This window comes from Camellia sinensis, chromosome 3, assembly GCF_055761805.1.
Source record: "Camellia sinensis isolate YWXY chromosome 3, ASM5576180v1, whole genome shotgun sequence".
Taxonomy (NCBI): domain Eukaryota; kingdom Viridiplantae; phylum Streptophyta; class Magnoliopsida; order Ericales; family Theaceae; genus Camellia; species Camellia sinensis.
In genome coordinates this window covers 183059472-183075399 of record NC_138963.1, presented here as the reverse complement: position 1 = coordinate 183075399, position 15928 = coordinate 183059472, and positions in this window count along the sequence as shown.

Below are 15928 nucleotides of genomic sequence, written 5' to 3'. Positions count from 1 at the left end.
TAGTGACAATAGTAGTGGTAGTGGTAGTGGAGTGGTGGCGATGGTGGTAGTAATAGTAGTTGTAGAGGTGGAGTGGCAATAGTGGTAGTAGTTATAGCGATCCCGGGTTTACCCTTGTTGTACAGTGATCCGGACATGTGTCCGTGGATGTTGGTAGTTGGTTATTATCGTGTTTACATTCCTTTTTCTTCATATTTGAGTTATAGGATGTGTTAGGCAGGTTTGTTACAGGTTGGTTGTGTTCGGGAGCCTAGTGTTGCTGCCCAGAATTTTGGACCTTCGCTCGAGCGAGGAGTTGGTCGCTCGAGCGAGAGTGGGGTTCGTGTCTGGTGGGTCGAGCCAGAGTGGCTCGCTCGAGCGAGCGGTTGCACCTGGTTCTGAACCTGAGAGTTGCCTTTCTTGGCTCGAGCGAGCTTCCTTCGCTCGAGCAGTCTGGGTTTTTCTTCGCTCGATCGAGAACTTCTTGGCTCGAGCGAGAGTTTCTGTGTCTGGTCGCTCGAGCGACAAAGGCTTCGCTCGAGCGAGAGTGTTTTATATCAGCGGACAGTAGCGTTTTAAACATCACTTTTTCACTTCCTTTCTTTGATCAAACCCTTGATCCGAGACCCTCTCTCTCAAAACTTACATTCTCTCTAAGATTTGATCTCCCTAGGGTGTGAATCTAGCCTAGGGCCTTTGTTAAAAAGATAGAGGACGTTGAGAGCTTCGATTTAATCTGAAAAAGTTTGGATTTGGAGCACGTTGATCTTCGAGTCTTCATCTCCTTTTTGGCTAAAACTTCGAGGTAGGGATATCCTACTCCTCTCTATGGGTTTTGTCTTTAAATTTTGGTATTTTGAGATGTTGGGCTTGGTTTGGTAATTTTGTGAAAGTTTGGGGCTTTTGTGTAATTTTACAAAAATTGGGGTTTTATTCATAATAAACTTAGATGCATGTTTGGCATAGAAAAATGGAATGATTGTTGAATCATTGATGAAAATGGGACCTAAGGGTTGAAATGTTAATTATGGTAATTGACCTAATTACATTGTTTAATTAATTGGGATAATTGATTGAGAAGAATGAAGAAATGAAATGTTGATTGAATATCCATTGTGCTTTTATTTTCTGTTTAGAAATAACTGCTTTGGGCTATCGGTGGAGGATAGTCGTGATTGTTGTAGACAATGCATGATGATTAGGTAAACTGAAACTAATCAATGAAATGTGTCATGGAACTTGACGGTTGATAGAATACATTAACTGTATGTATTGGGTGATTGTATATAGAACCAATGTGTTTATATACGTTATGTGTAGAGGAGGAGATAGGGGATGTACTCCGCGGTTTAGGAGAAGATAGGGGATGTACCTCTAAACCGGATAGTGTTGGGAGAAGATAGGGGATGAACTCCGTAGACACAGCTCATATGCTTGTCTAGAGAAGTGAAGATAGAGCTTATATGCTTATCTTAGTAAAGTGTGGATACAACTTATATGCTTATCTGTGAATGTGGGATATTGTTGTTATACATATCTGTTGAGAATGTGGATATAGCTTTTATGCTTATCTGAATGTGAGATATAGTTTTTTTATACATATCTGTGGAAATGATGATAGAGCTAGCATGCTTATCTGTTGAAAAAGGGAAAATGAAAGGTAACTTAGACTCATAAGTTGTATGACATAAATATGTGATTTATGTGATTGTATCAGTGTTGGCCATCTATCAATTGCTAATATTTTAGTCATTGTTCATGGTTGGTTTAGTGTATTTCTACTGGGCTGTGGCTCACCCTATATGGGAATATCATTTTCAGGTGCAGGTAGCATGCCACCTCCAAGGATATAGCTGGGAGGCTAGAGGCGGGCATACTTTTGTCGCTTAACTTTTGATGTATTACATGTAACTTCAAGCCAAGGGCTTAATGTGTAAACGAGTTAGTACTCTTTGTTGTAACCAAGTGTTAACTTGGAAAGCTGTAAGCCCGTAGGGCATTTTGTTTTGATGTTAACATGTAATACTTATGTAATGGAACTCTAATGAATAAAAGAATGTGGTTAGTTTATATGTAAATGCATGTCTTATCTGATGGGTTTATTGTTGTTATTTTGAGGGCGTTATAGTAGTAATGGTAGTAGAATGGCATTTGTAGTAGTGGTGAAGGTGGTAGAGAAGATGGGTGGTAAGAGAGAGAGATAAGTGAGAGATAGATAGAGATAGAGACAGAGTGATGAACGAGAGTGAGAGAAAGATAAAGTGGTAGCTAAAAGTGCATTTTCTTATAGTGGATCTATAAATCGAAAGGGAGCTCGATAAATAAAGAAGATGGGAGGAAGGGAGTGAGCAAGGCATACATAGTGGAGGGGAGAGAGAGAGAGAGAGAGAGAAGTAAACATATAAGAAGATAGAGAAAGAAAGAGAGAGAGGAGAGTGATAAGTGAGAGAGAGAAAGAGAGAGATAAGAGAGCGAAAAGAGATGAACGAGAGAGAAAGACATAGAAAGAGAAAGAGAAAGAGAAAGAGAGAGAGAGAGAGAGAGAGAAGAGAGATGCGCGAGAGAGATAGAAAGAAGAGAGATGAGCAAGAGAGATAGAGAGAAGAGTATGAGCGAGAGAGACAGAGAGAGAAGAGAAATAGAGAGAAATAGAGAGAAGAGAGATGAGCGAGAGAGACAGAGAAAGAAGAGAGATGAACGAGAGACGCAGAGAGAAGAGAGAGAGAGACAGACAGACAGATAGACAGACAGACAGACAGAGAATAGTGATGAGTGAGAAAGAGAAGAGAGAGAAAGAGAGAGACAGGAAGATGAAAAAATGGGTGAAAAGAGAAATGTTATATTAAAAGAGTAAGACGACATCGTTTTTTTTTTTTTTTTTTTTTTTTGCGATAGAAAAATACAGTTGTATTTATTCAAACCATTTTGTGACTGTATATATATGAAGCCGTCTCAAAGCCACAATATATATATATATATATATATATATATATATATATATATATATATTTTTGCAATGGTGCCTATTACAGTCGCAAAAAACTCACTTTTTTTTTTTTTTTTGCGACTGCAGCTGGTGCCATCGCAAAAATTCTATTTTAATCACATAAAAAAATAGAAATTATATTTGAAAATTATTCCTATATAATATGCTATTAAATAACAAATTAATATATACATATATATATATTAAAAATTATACTAAGCTTTCATTTTCAATTAATTGAATTATGATTAACAAACTAACAAAAAGCAGTAATGGTATAATAGGATAGAAAGAGGACAAAAATAAAAAACACAATAATATTTAAAAGTTTTAAATTTACCTAGTTATACAAAAATCTAATATTATAGTACAATCTTGAATTTCCAATAATTTTTCACATTTTCTATAAAATAAAATGACAATAAAAAATAAAATGACATTTTCTATAGCGAGTAAGTATGAGACATATGAGAGGGGCTCTAGTGCGAAAATAGAAGAAATGGTTTACAGAGTGTCTTCTTGCTTCACGACTTCAATACTTGTGAAAGAGGAGTAGGCTCAAGTGCGAGAGAGAAATGAGGGTTTGTAGGAAGTGTCTTCTTGGGTCATGACTAGAGTGTCCGTGCACATGAAAATGAGTGATAAGGGTCAGAGCGTGTCTCTTGGGGTCACGGTTTTAGTGCCTCCGAAACACAAAACCATAGCATATTAATAAAGAGAAATAATTAGTGATAAAATATTTTTGTCTCCTTAAATACAAGAACATAGAATTTATTATTGGTGACGAAATATTTTTGTCTTCCACAACATAACCTTATGAGACGAAAAATATATTCGTCGTGCAATCAATCAGAATTTATTAGCGACGAAATATTTTCATTTCCCACAACTTATTTTTCCAAGACAAAAATATATTTGTCGCCCATTTAATAGAAAGATAAAACGGCGTTGTTTGCATGACGGAGTGTTTATTGGTGACGAAATATTTTCGTCTTCCATAACTTATCATTCCTAGACAAAAATATATTTGTCGCCTAATAAATGAAAATATGCAACGACATCGTTTAATAGGTAGGGAATTTATTGGTGACAAATTACGTTCATCGCAAAAAATATATATATTTTATGACAAAAATGTTCGTCTCCAATGAACTAAAATAATTTGTGCCAATGCAAATGAAATTGGCGCCTGAATTTTGCAGAGGAAATTTTTTTTTGTCTCCTATACATTTGAGAAAAATTAAAACAAATGACAAAATTAATATTTTGTCATCTTTGGGTTAAATTTTAAGACAAAAAAAAATTTCGTCACCAAATTTTGTCATAATAGCCTAAATTTCTTGTATTTTGTTTCCTTGTTTAATTATTATTATTATTATTTTCTTTTTGTGGAGAGGGGTTTACTGTGAGAAAGAATAGTAGCTTTGCACAAAATGTCTTCTTGGATAATAATGTTTGCATGCACAAACGGCTTAAATATGAGAGAGAATAGAGGAGCTTCAGTGCGAAATAGAAGATATGGTTTATAGAGATTGTTTTCTCGAGTCACAGCTTCAATACTTGTGAGAGAGGAGACTCAAGTGCGAGAGAGAAATGAGGGTTTGTGGAGGGTGTCTTTTTGGGTCACGACTTTAGTGTTTGTGTGTGTGTGAAAGTAAGTGATTAAGGTGAGAGAGTCTCTTAGTTTCTGACGACATTTTAATAAAGAGAAATAATTAGTGATAAAATATTTTCGTCTCAAACTCATATGTTCGTTGACTAATCAACAAAAATACAAAAACAACGTTGTATGGGGATGGAGAATTTATTGGTGATGAAATATTTTCATCTCCTTCAACTTAACCTTATGAGACAAAAATATATTCGTCGCGCAATCAATCAAAATGCAACACGATGCATGGAGAATTTATTAGTAATGAAATATTTTCGTCTTCCAAAACATATCCTTCTGAGACAAAAATATATTTGTTGCCTAATTAACAGAAAGATAAAACGAGCATGAACAGTTTATTGGTGACGAAATATTTTTGTCTCCCATAACTTATCCTTCCCAGGCAAAAAATATGTTTGTCACCAAATAAATAAGAAAATGAAACGACATCGTCTAATAAGTTTGGAATTTATTGGTGACGAATTCCTTCTGTTGCAAAAAACTTTAATTTTGTGACAAAAATGTTCATCTCCAATGAGCTAAAATAATTGGCGCCAACAAGAAAAAAAATTGGCGCCTCTTTTTTTTCTGACGAATTTATTTTTTTCGTCTCCTATAGTTTTGAGAAGAATTAAAAGAAACGACAAAAGTAATATTTGGTCATGTTTAGGTTACATTCTAAAACGAAAATAAATTTTATCACCAAATTTTAAAAATTAATTATTGAAAACTCCATACTAAATAAGGTAATGTTTTTCTATTAATTTTGAAAATTACAAATTTTTTATTATTTGTTTCTCTATATTTTTTCTCACAAAAAAAAGCTACATTAATTATCTTCTTCTTTTTCTTTTTTTTTTTTTGTGGAGAGAGGTTTTGACCTTCGATTTTTCTGAAATGGGTGTTCTAGACGGAAAGGATACAGTTGGTTCAGACAATGAGAAAAAGTGCTTGCGTGCAATAGGGGCTTTCACCGTGAGAAAGAATATTGGGTTTGCATAGGGTGCCTTCTTGGATAATAGCTTCAATGCTGGCATGCACGAAGGGCTTAAGTGTGAGACAGAAGAGAGAGGCTTTATCGTGAAATAGAAGAAATGGTTTACAGAGTGTTTTCTTGAGTCACGACTTCAATACTTGTGAGAGAGAAGTAGACTCAAGTGCGAGAGAGAAATGAGGGTTTGTAGAAAGTGTCTTCTTGGGTCACGACTTTAAGGTCAGTGTACATAAGAATGAGTGATAAGCGTTAGAGTGTATCTCTTAGGGTCACAGTTTTAATGCTTCGAAATACAAAACCACGGCATTTTAATAAAGAAAAATGATTAGTAATAAAATATTTTTGTATCCTTAAATACTAGAACAAAGAATTTATTATTGGTGATGAAATATTTTTGTCTTCCACAACTTAACCTTATGAGAAAAAAAATATATTTGTCACGCAATCAATTTGAATTTATTAGTGACGAAATATTTTCGTCTCCCACAACTTATTCTTCCGAGACAAAAATATATTTGTCGCCTATTTAATAGAAAGATGAAATGACATTGTCTGCATGATGGAGTGTTTATTGGTGACGAAATATTTTTGTCTTTCATAACTTATCATTCCCAGACAAAAATATATTTGTCGCCTAATAAATGGAAATATGTAACGTCATCATTTAATAGGTATGGAATTTATTGGCGACGAATTACATTCGTCACAAAAAAAAAAAAATTGTTAGGTTTTTTCTTGGCAATCCCATTTGAACAAAACTCCTTTCAGTTGTACTTATTTTCGCACTTTTTATTTCAGTGAGACTATGAGTGTTTAGATGCGAATCCAACCCGAATTGTGCCTTGCAAAGAAGTTTGTGATGTTAATGCTTTCAAGATTGCCACTTCGCTGATTATGATGGGGATCGAGTTGCCCGGTTAGCTCGCGGGGGTCCAGGGGGTAGCGCCCTTTGGTGGGTAGGGGGCAGCGCCCGGGCGAGGTCGAAGGGCAGCGCCCCCGAAGCAAAATGCAAAATTACATTCGAAGTTGCATGTCCGCCCTTGCTCGCTGGAGCGAAGGAGTTCTCGCACGAGCGAAAGCTGCGTCTGGCAAAAAACCTGAGAATAATGATTTTACGCTCGAGCGCAGATTGTTTGGCTCGAGCGAAGCCACTTATGGAAAACATGTGTTTTTGGTTCCTCGCTCGAGCGAGAGAGTCTTCGCAGTCCTAGATTTCTATAAGTACGGGTTTCTGTCAGATTTTAGGATTACTTCTCCAAATCTTCTTTTTGATATTAAGGTTTATCTCTGGAGATATTTTGCTAGTTTTCTTTGATGTTTTGATTAAGTATTCAACTCATGGTTTTAGAAGTTTACATCAAAGGATTGTTTGTTTAATTCTATACAAAAAGAGAGAGTTGTTCTTCGGTAGATTCTGAAGAATACGAGCCTAAAGCTTTGGTGGATTCTGGAGTGCTTCATCGTCAAGACAATTCCGAGGTGAAGACGGGGTTGGAAGAGACACATAGAGGTTGGTTCAATTCGGGCGTGGATTCGCTAGGTAATTGAGAGTATACCTGTGTAATTCCTTTATATCTTCTTAGTGGATTGTTTTGTGGCTGTTGCCCGTGGTTTTTTTTATCACAATTGGAGGTGTCCAATTGTGATTTTTTCACGTAAAATTGCTGTGTCGATTTGTCTTGATTGTTTGATTGGGATTGTTGTTTACTGCTTAAAATTGATACATAATCACAAATCAACATCTAGGAGATTTCTAGATTTTTCAAAAATTATATTTTGTAACAAAAATGTTTGTCTCCAATGAGCTAAAATAATTCGCGCCAATGCAAATGAAATTGGTGCCTCATTTTTGCAGATGAAATTTTGTTTTCGTCTCCTATACTTTTGAGAAAAATTAAAACAAACGAAAAAATTAATATTTCGTCATCTTTGGGTTAAATTTTAAGACAAATTTTTTTTTGTCACAATAGCCTAGATTTCTTATAGTGGCAAAACCTCAACTACCAGATGTTCACATTTGATCCTCCAGAAACCCTAATCTTCCAAGTTGAGGCGAGCCACACAAAAGTCTAGGAATCTGAAAAAAATTAATTAAAAAAGAATGAGCTAGAGCCCAATGACTATACCAATCCCATGGAGTTATAAAGCTTGCTCCTTCCAATTGGGTTCAAAATAAGATAATAAACACAAGAGCTTAATTGGACTGAAATTTATACAAATTGAGGAAATTTTGCATAAACCGTTATCGAGATTTTTCCAAAGAATCTCATAATGTAGAAAAAATACATTTGAATAAGAAAAGTAAACAAAAATACAACTTTTCAATACATTAAGATTTCATGTCCATCATATGAACCACGCCTTAAGGTCGCGCTACCTCGCGACTTAGGTGGTGACGACACCATTACCCAAAACATAACCATAGGAACATAACTCATGTCATCGTAGAACTTCAATTCTTATTTCAATGTTTCGGTCCCCAGAACCCCTTATGTACAACGACCCTTATGGTCCTTAAAACATTTCGCTCCCCCAGGACCCCAAAGCATTTCGGCCCTTGTGGCCCTAAAGGCTATATTCGGTTATATGATTAATAATAATAAAAAAATACTCTCGCATAATGTTTCATTGTCATTTAATCATCATCATCATAAAATTTGAAGGACCCAACTTAAATAAATTCTCATAAAAATTAATGCTTTATTATACAAATGAAATCATATATTTATTTAAAACTTAACCTTTGACCTTAATAAATTTATAGATTTTCTTTTTATACATATATCATGATGAAATGTGTTACTTTCTTTAATTCAAAAATATTTCAAACTTTGTATTAAAGATAGAGATTTTGTAAATTTCCATGGTAAGTATACTCACCGCCAAAATAGCAAAAGCGTGGATTTAAAACCCTACGAGTTAATTCCCAAGAGGTGTAGAGACGCCTTCCTCCAATCTTAACAATTAGTAAATAAGATCTAAAATTAGGGGAAAGCTTTCAATGAAATTACAACATCTACAAAATTGATCGTAAGTAAGACATGCTATGGAATGAGAGCTAAAACCAAGCTAAAGAACTCCTCCAACTTCAAGTCACCCAAACAAACAACTTATCCAAACTCCACAACAGCCAAACTTTGTACATTTTTGAGTTATTTACTTTTTTAAATATCCAACCAATTTATATGCACAATACCACCATCAATTAAACCACAAAAGTAAAAAATCAGCATCTTCATAAACTCAACAACTTAGGTAAAACCACTTCAATCATTAATAAAATTCCTCCAAAATTGTTTATGGAATATAGAGATACCCAATCCATCATTTATCAAATCATTTTCAACATATAAAATTCCTAGCACCAAAATTCTCAATTTTTACATCACATTCAAACCTAGATTAACAATCTCCAAAACAACCGCCAAATTAATCATTTTTCTATATGTAAAACATTCATAGAAATTAATTGAGAGTATAAAACTTAACAATCAAACCCCAAATCATAATAGATTTAAAATAAAAAAAATTCATCATCTCTAACTCAAAATATGTAAAACTTTAAACTAAACTTTTTAGAGAAAGATTCTTACCAATTAAAAGCCTCTAATCCATCAAGAAAATAAACCCCAAGCTTTGATTCTTCAAAAGATTAAGAAAAATCTAGAGTTGGTACTTCTATTGTGCTATTTTTGGATAGAGTGATGGAGTGGCCGACCGGACCTTTTTTCCAGCAAGATAAGATGGTCGGCGGTGGTGGAGATGGTGGGTTAAGGTGGTGGTGTAAGGGTGGAGCAAAGGTAGGGTGTTTGGCCACCAAGAAAGTAAAGGAAAATGAGAGAGAATGTAGAGAGGTTAGAGAGAGAAGAATGGAGACAATGAAGTAAAAAAAATCTGCACTTCTTTTTTTTTTTTTTAGTTGAAATGGGTTGTTTGGTCACACCTACTATCAAGTTTGGAGTTGGGTTTTGATATCCTAAATGGAGTTTAATTTAGGAGTGTGTTTGGCTCCAGATGAATGTTAGGAATATTATATCATCTCTCTCACGATCATTTCCTTCACGACTTGTTCAAATTGGCGACAGATCGAAGTGAGAGGAGAGAGGAGAGAGAGGTTTGGATTTGAGAAAGTAAAAACGATGGCGGTGTTTGGAGCAACTTTTTAAAATTAATTTCACCCTTGTATTCTAATGTTATGTTTGGTTGAAGTTTTTAAATCATAATTTTAAATCAATTTTAAAACACATTTTGAAAACATATTTGATAAATGAAACAATTTTTTAATTTTTGGCCTACCCAATCGTCCGCCCAGACATTCTCTCGGATGCCCGGCCAGTTGACCGAAACAGTATTTTTTATTTTGCAATTTCCAATCGCCACCTTTATTTGAAAAAAAAAATATTATATTTGTTTTTGATATTTTTTAAATATAGAAATTATTTTTTTAAGACCAAAATGATAAATTATTTTTTTGAATTGAATTTTAAAAAGAGCTTGGTTATGAATTTTGAATAGAATTTTCAATAGAGTTTTGAGTTGTGTGTTTGATTATGAGTTATAAGTTTTTCAATTAAGTTTTGAATACTCTTTTCAAAACTCATAACCAAACAACTTTTCTCATTTCATATGTTGCATCAAAAATTCAAAACTCTTTCAAAACTCATAACCAAACAAATTTTCTCTTTTCAAATCATAATTCCAAAACTCACAAACTCAAAATACAACTCTATTATCAAATCATAATTTTAAAACTCTACAATCACTACCGAGGTTTTCCCACCGTATAGCGCGCACACACATATATATTTGGGTAGTTTAGTCATTTTACAAGAACTTTTCCTTATGGGCAAAGAAAATCAGCTCTTGGATCTGTGAATAAAGAAAATATGATTTTGGACTTTTGGTCTAAGTGCCCTATAGAAAAAAAATGTAAATATAGTATAATTTTAACAGATTCATTAATTTAGTTGTACAAAAAAAAAAAAAAAAATTCAAATTTGCATGCAATTCGGGTCTAACTCGGGTTGGATTTGTACAAACAATCTCATGTTACAATTTGAACTTGGACAAGTCTAAGTAACTCTTAACACAACTCGGGTAAGGATTAGATAACCTTTCAACCTGCCCGAATTGCACCCATATAATCAAGTGATGGTTTTTTAAATTTAAAATAAAAAAAAAACTAACACAAATCCACTTGCGCACAAATTTTTTTTCATATTTAAAGGTGATGGTACTCCTGACAAAAAATTAGATTTATTTTTTATAATAAATTACCAATAGATCCTAATAATTGAATTTAATTCTCATTAACTTCTATTGAATATTAGTTTTAGTAAAATCATGGATAAAAATAAATTTTTGTCACATTTTTTACGTGTCATAAAAATTGATAATTAGTACCTTTTTTGGTCATAATTTTTGTAAATTGTCATTAAAACTTACAATTAGTGATATTTTTTTGTCGCTAAAAGCTAAAAATTAGTGACTTTTTTGTAATGATTTTTTTAAATTGTTGCTAAAAATTATAATTAGTAATTTTTTTGTGACAATTTTCCAGCTGTCACTAAAAATTAACAATTAGTGATTTTTTTTAATAGTATTTGATAAAAAATATCATTAATTATCATGAGACCTATTAAATAATAAATTTACCTATTATGACCTACATGTAAGTACCTCTTTATAAAATAAGCGCAAATCCAAATACGTACAAGGAAATACCTTCCTCAACAATAATGAAAAATAAGGGTACCTTTTTCTAGCTCACGAACATTCTTAAAACGGAGCTTTTTTCATAAATCCCGTTTCTAACACTTTTATACCATAAAACCCAAATCATTTTTTATTATCCTATTAGGCCTCCTTCAACGTAGTAAGACCAAAGTACCCTATCTCCATTCTGAAAACAAAACCATTCCCATTCCCCCATATCTTCACTCCACAAAACACTCACTCCCTAAAAAAAAAAACCCATCGTTGGCCCCAAAAACTCCCAAATCGTAACCCTAGATTTCACATTGTGTCACCACCGTTATCCTCCACTGCCACCGTCGTCGACTACTGCTATTCTTCTTCATCTCACCGCTGCAAAGGTTTACATCAGAAGGAGTGTGGTTCTTTCTTCCATGGTTCTCCGTTTTTGCTGGAATCACCATTGTTGATCATTTGGAACCTTACTTCAAAGTGAAGGAACATGTTGTTCATATTATTGTTGTGACAACCCTATTCCGTATTAAGCTTTTAATTCATTAATTATATATTTGTTTATATGCCTAATATGAATCTGAATGCTAATTATGTGTCCTATGTAATTTTTGGATGCCTATCTGTTGATTGTAGACAAATCTGTTTAACTTTCTATTATAGAATTTAAATTGAAGACTGTAGAGGTTTTAGAAACTGAAATTGACTATATTATTGTAGTTGGCATGATTTTTAGACCTTACGGTGAAATTTAATTAGAAATTGATTCGGATCAGAATAATTAGATTCAGAATGATTAAATTAGAACATTGTTACTTAGCCTAATCAATTTGATTAGCCAAGCCTATAAATAGGCCTATATACACTCAATTCCTTCTTTTTGAACTCACCTTGGCTAAAAGCACATTCTAGAGAAAGAGAGAGAGGGCCAGTTTAGAGAGAGAGAGGAGCCATCCTTCTAGATTTGTGCAAGAGAATTCAAGATTTGAAGGCTAAGCCCAAGAACTAGTTTGAAATTGGAAGATTGGAGCCTCTAGGTGAGTAGTTAGACATGAAATTATGAATTTGAGTTGTAATTATATGAATTCAAGGATAAATTGTAATCAAGCACATGAATTGAGTTGAATTTGATGAATTTGAAGTCAATGTAACCATGCATGTAGGAAATTGCCATGAATTTGCATAATCTAGCATGTAGCATGTTAATTATGAAAAATTGAGTATCAAATCATACATGCATGCATAAATTTAATGAGCTTCATGATTTTGAGCATCATTTATACCATTTGAGGTGGGATTGGGGTCAATGCTTAACATGCATGAAGGATTCATGAAGTTATGAAATGTGTATAAAGTTTGAATGCACAAACTATGGCCATACCAAGAAGAATGAGAAATAATTTGGAGAATTAGATCATGATTTTGAGTAATTGGTCACAATTATCCATGTTCTCATGTCACACAATGGTTTTCCATGTTTTTGTATAAAAAATATGAGTTTTGAACATTTGAAAACATGTTTTGAGCTTCAAACACAGTTCTGGAAAACCCAAAATTCAGCTTGTCCGCTCCAGCGAGGGAAGTGTCGCTCGAACGTGGAAATTGAACTCTTAGAAGTTTTACAAAATCTTACAGATCACTCGAGCGAGGATCCTTTTTACGTAGTCTTCCGCTCGAGCGACCGCCGAACGGGAAATTCATGCAACCAGTACTTTTGCAGATCGCTTGAGCGACGGAAGTCATGCTCGAGCGACTTCCCTTATTTTGAATCCCCACTCGAGCGAAAGGAGCTACGCTCGAGCGGAGGACCCTGTTTCAGACATTTTGTAAAGGCATTTTATGTTTTGTTTTCCGTTCTATTTCACTTCTAAGCACTCTTAGGCATAAATTGAGTACACTAAATGAATTAAAAAGCATGGGGGAAGCCTAAGAACATTATGCAAATTAAAGAATGGATTGAATTCTATTATGACCCAATGTGTTATGAATTATGTAGGGTCAAGTGTAAGGACGAATCAAGAACAGGAACATTGTGAGTAATATCTTAGTAAAGATATTTTTGTATATGCATTATTTTCTAAATGTTACTTACGTGGTAAGTCTTTGAACTTATGAATTTGTACTATGAATGAGTATTCTATATGTTCGATTCGTAATAGAATCTGTAAAGTGATTGATGTAAAAATATGAAATGTGCCTTAGGCCGTTCGGTATATTTGACAAGGACACAGATTGGGCCTAAGGCCTTTTGGTATATTTGACGAGGATATGGATTAGGCCTAAGGCCGTTTGGAATGTTTTACAAGACAAGCTAAAAGTTATCTTATATATGAATTGGACCAAAGGTCGTTTTGTATGATTGATAAATGGACCAAAGGTCATTTTGAATAAAGAATTGATTGGACCAAAGGTCGTTTTGAGTATGAATACGGATGTGACCATAATTACATGCGCATAGCTATAAATATGAGAATGTTGGACCCAAGGTCGTTTAGTATTATAATATGAAGGACTGATGGTTATTGGTACATGGATCCATTAGACCTGAAGTTGGTCTATGAATGAGTATTGGACTTGAGGTCATTTTGTATAGATGGACCCAAGGTTGTTTTGTGTGCAATGGACCTGAGGTCGTTTTGTACGAGAATATGATGTGTTGGACCCGAGGTCGTTTCGCTCGTTATGGTCTATAAATATGATATGAATGGGAATAGTAGTTCAAATGTTTAAATTATAAGTATGACTTATTCATGAATGAATCTCATTCATTAACCTTTTTACTTTGGTATTATTCATTTGGTATTAGCTCACTGTTTATATTTATGTATGTAGGTGAACAACGGGATGTGCAGCCCAGCCACAGTGAGCGATGAGAAACCATGTTTGAGAGATTAACCAGAGTCGCCTCACGCAAGAGGCCTTGCTTTTGCTTTATTGCTCTTTTGAACCTTTTGTGGTCATGTATGACCAACCTTGTGTATAATCTGAATTTTTGTTAACACTGGTTTTGAATAATCCTAGATGTATGCATGACACACTTAATGTGACTATGCATATGGTGTGAGTTATTATGTGAATGTAAGGATGTTTGGTTAAGCCATGTATGCACAGCTCAATCGACAATCTTTGAAAATTTTTCTTCTGCAATTTGGCCCCCTATCATTAATTATTGCCTAAGGCCGTGGATAATCTCATGATTACTGATTGGTTATGACTCTAATCCATGGGGGCGGGTTTGAGTCATGACAGTTGTTGTTATTTTCCTTCATTTTTTATATTTGTTGTTGTTGGTGTTGTTGATGGTGTTCAAAGATATGAGCCCCCTGTTTTTTGTTTTTTTGTTTTTTCCATAAAATAATGAAATTGTGGCCTGATATACTGTCCATGTGTGTAAATAGTGTAGTGATGTGAATGTTTATTTTTAAGCAGTGATAATATGTTACTTTTTCCATTTTTGTGATTGTTGTTGTTGGTGGTGTTGATTGTGTTCAAAGGATATGAACCCTTTGTTATTTGTTTTTTTTTTTTTTTTTTCAAAAAATAATGAAATAGTGGTTTGATATATTATGGTCTATGTTATTCATATTGTTGTTATTATTTTCCTTCCTTTGTGATTGTTGTTGTTGGTGGTATTGTTGATAGTGCTCAAAGATATGAGCCCCCTGTTTTTTGCTTTTTTTCCAAAAAAATATTAAAATTGTGGCCTAATATATTGTCCATGTGTGTAAATAGTGTAGTGATGTGAATGTTCACAATATGTGAACATTCTTATTTTCAAGCAGTGATAATATGTTACTTTTTCTCTATTTGTGATTGTTGTTACTGTTGGTGTTGATGGTGTTAAAAGGATATGAACCCTCTATTTTTTTTGTTTTTTTGTTTTAAAAAAAAAATACTAAAATAGTGGTTTGATATATTATTATCTATGTGTGTCGCTAGTGTTGTGATGTGAACATTCACATCATCTTTATATTCTTATTCACATCATATTTGATACCAAAAAAAATAGTAGTGTGTAGTTAATGCATTGTTGATGCTGTCATGTTTTATACTTTGTAAGTTACAATTTAAACTTTAACATCATTCTTATATTCAAAACAAGGGTTGTTAATGTGAACCTTGACATTAACATTATAAACATTAACATTTGTATGTGGATATAATATGAAGATTACTATTGAAAAGTATCTATTCCTACTTAATATTGTCCATTTTTTTGCCCTAGTGCGAACTTTCACACATGTCACCATGATCATATTGATATAACATTATGAACATTAACATTTGTGCGTGGATATAATATAAAGATTACCATTGAAAAGTATCCATTCTTACTTTAATATTATCTATTTTTTTACCCCAATGCAAATTTTCACACATGTCACCATGATCATAGTGTCTTTATCTATATTCCAGAATTCATGTGAACATTCACATTCGTATGTTTTGGCGTGAACATTCACATCATGTTTACATTCAAAATAAAAGCTGAGCGTTGTGGTTGTATAATTTGATATAATGTTGATATAAATCTTAACATCACTTTTATCACAATGATAATGAACACAGTGAAAATGTATTCACCATTCAATATTATATAGGTGTATGAATA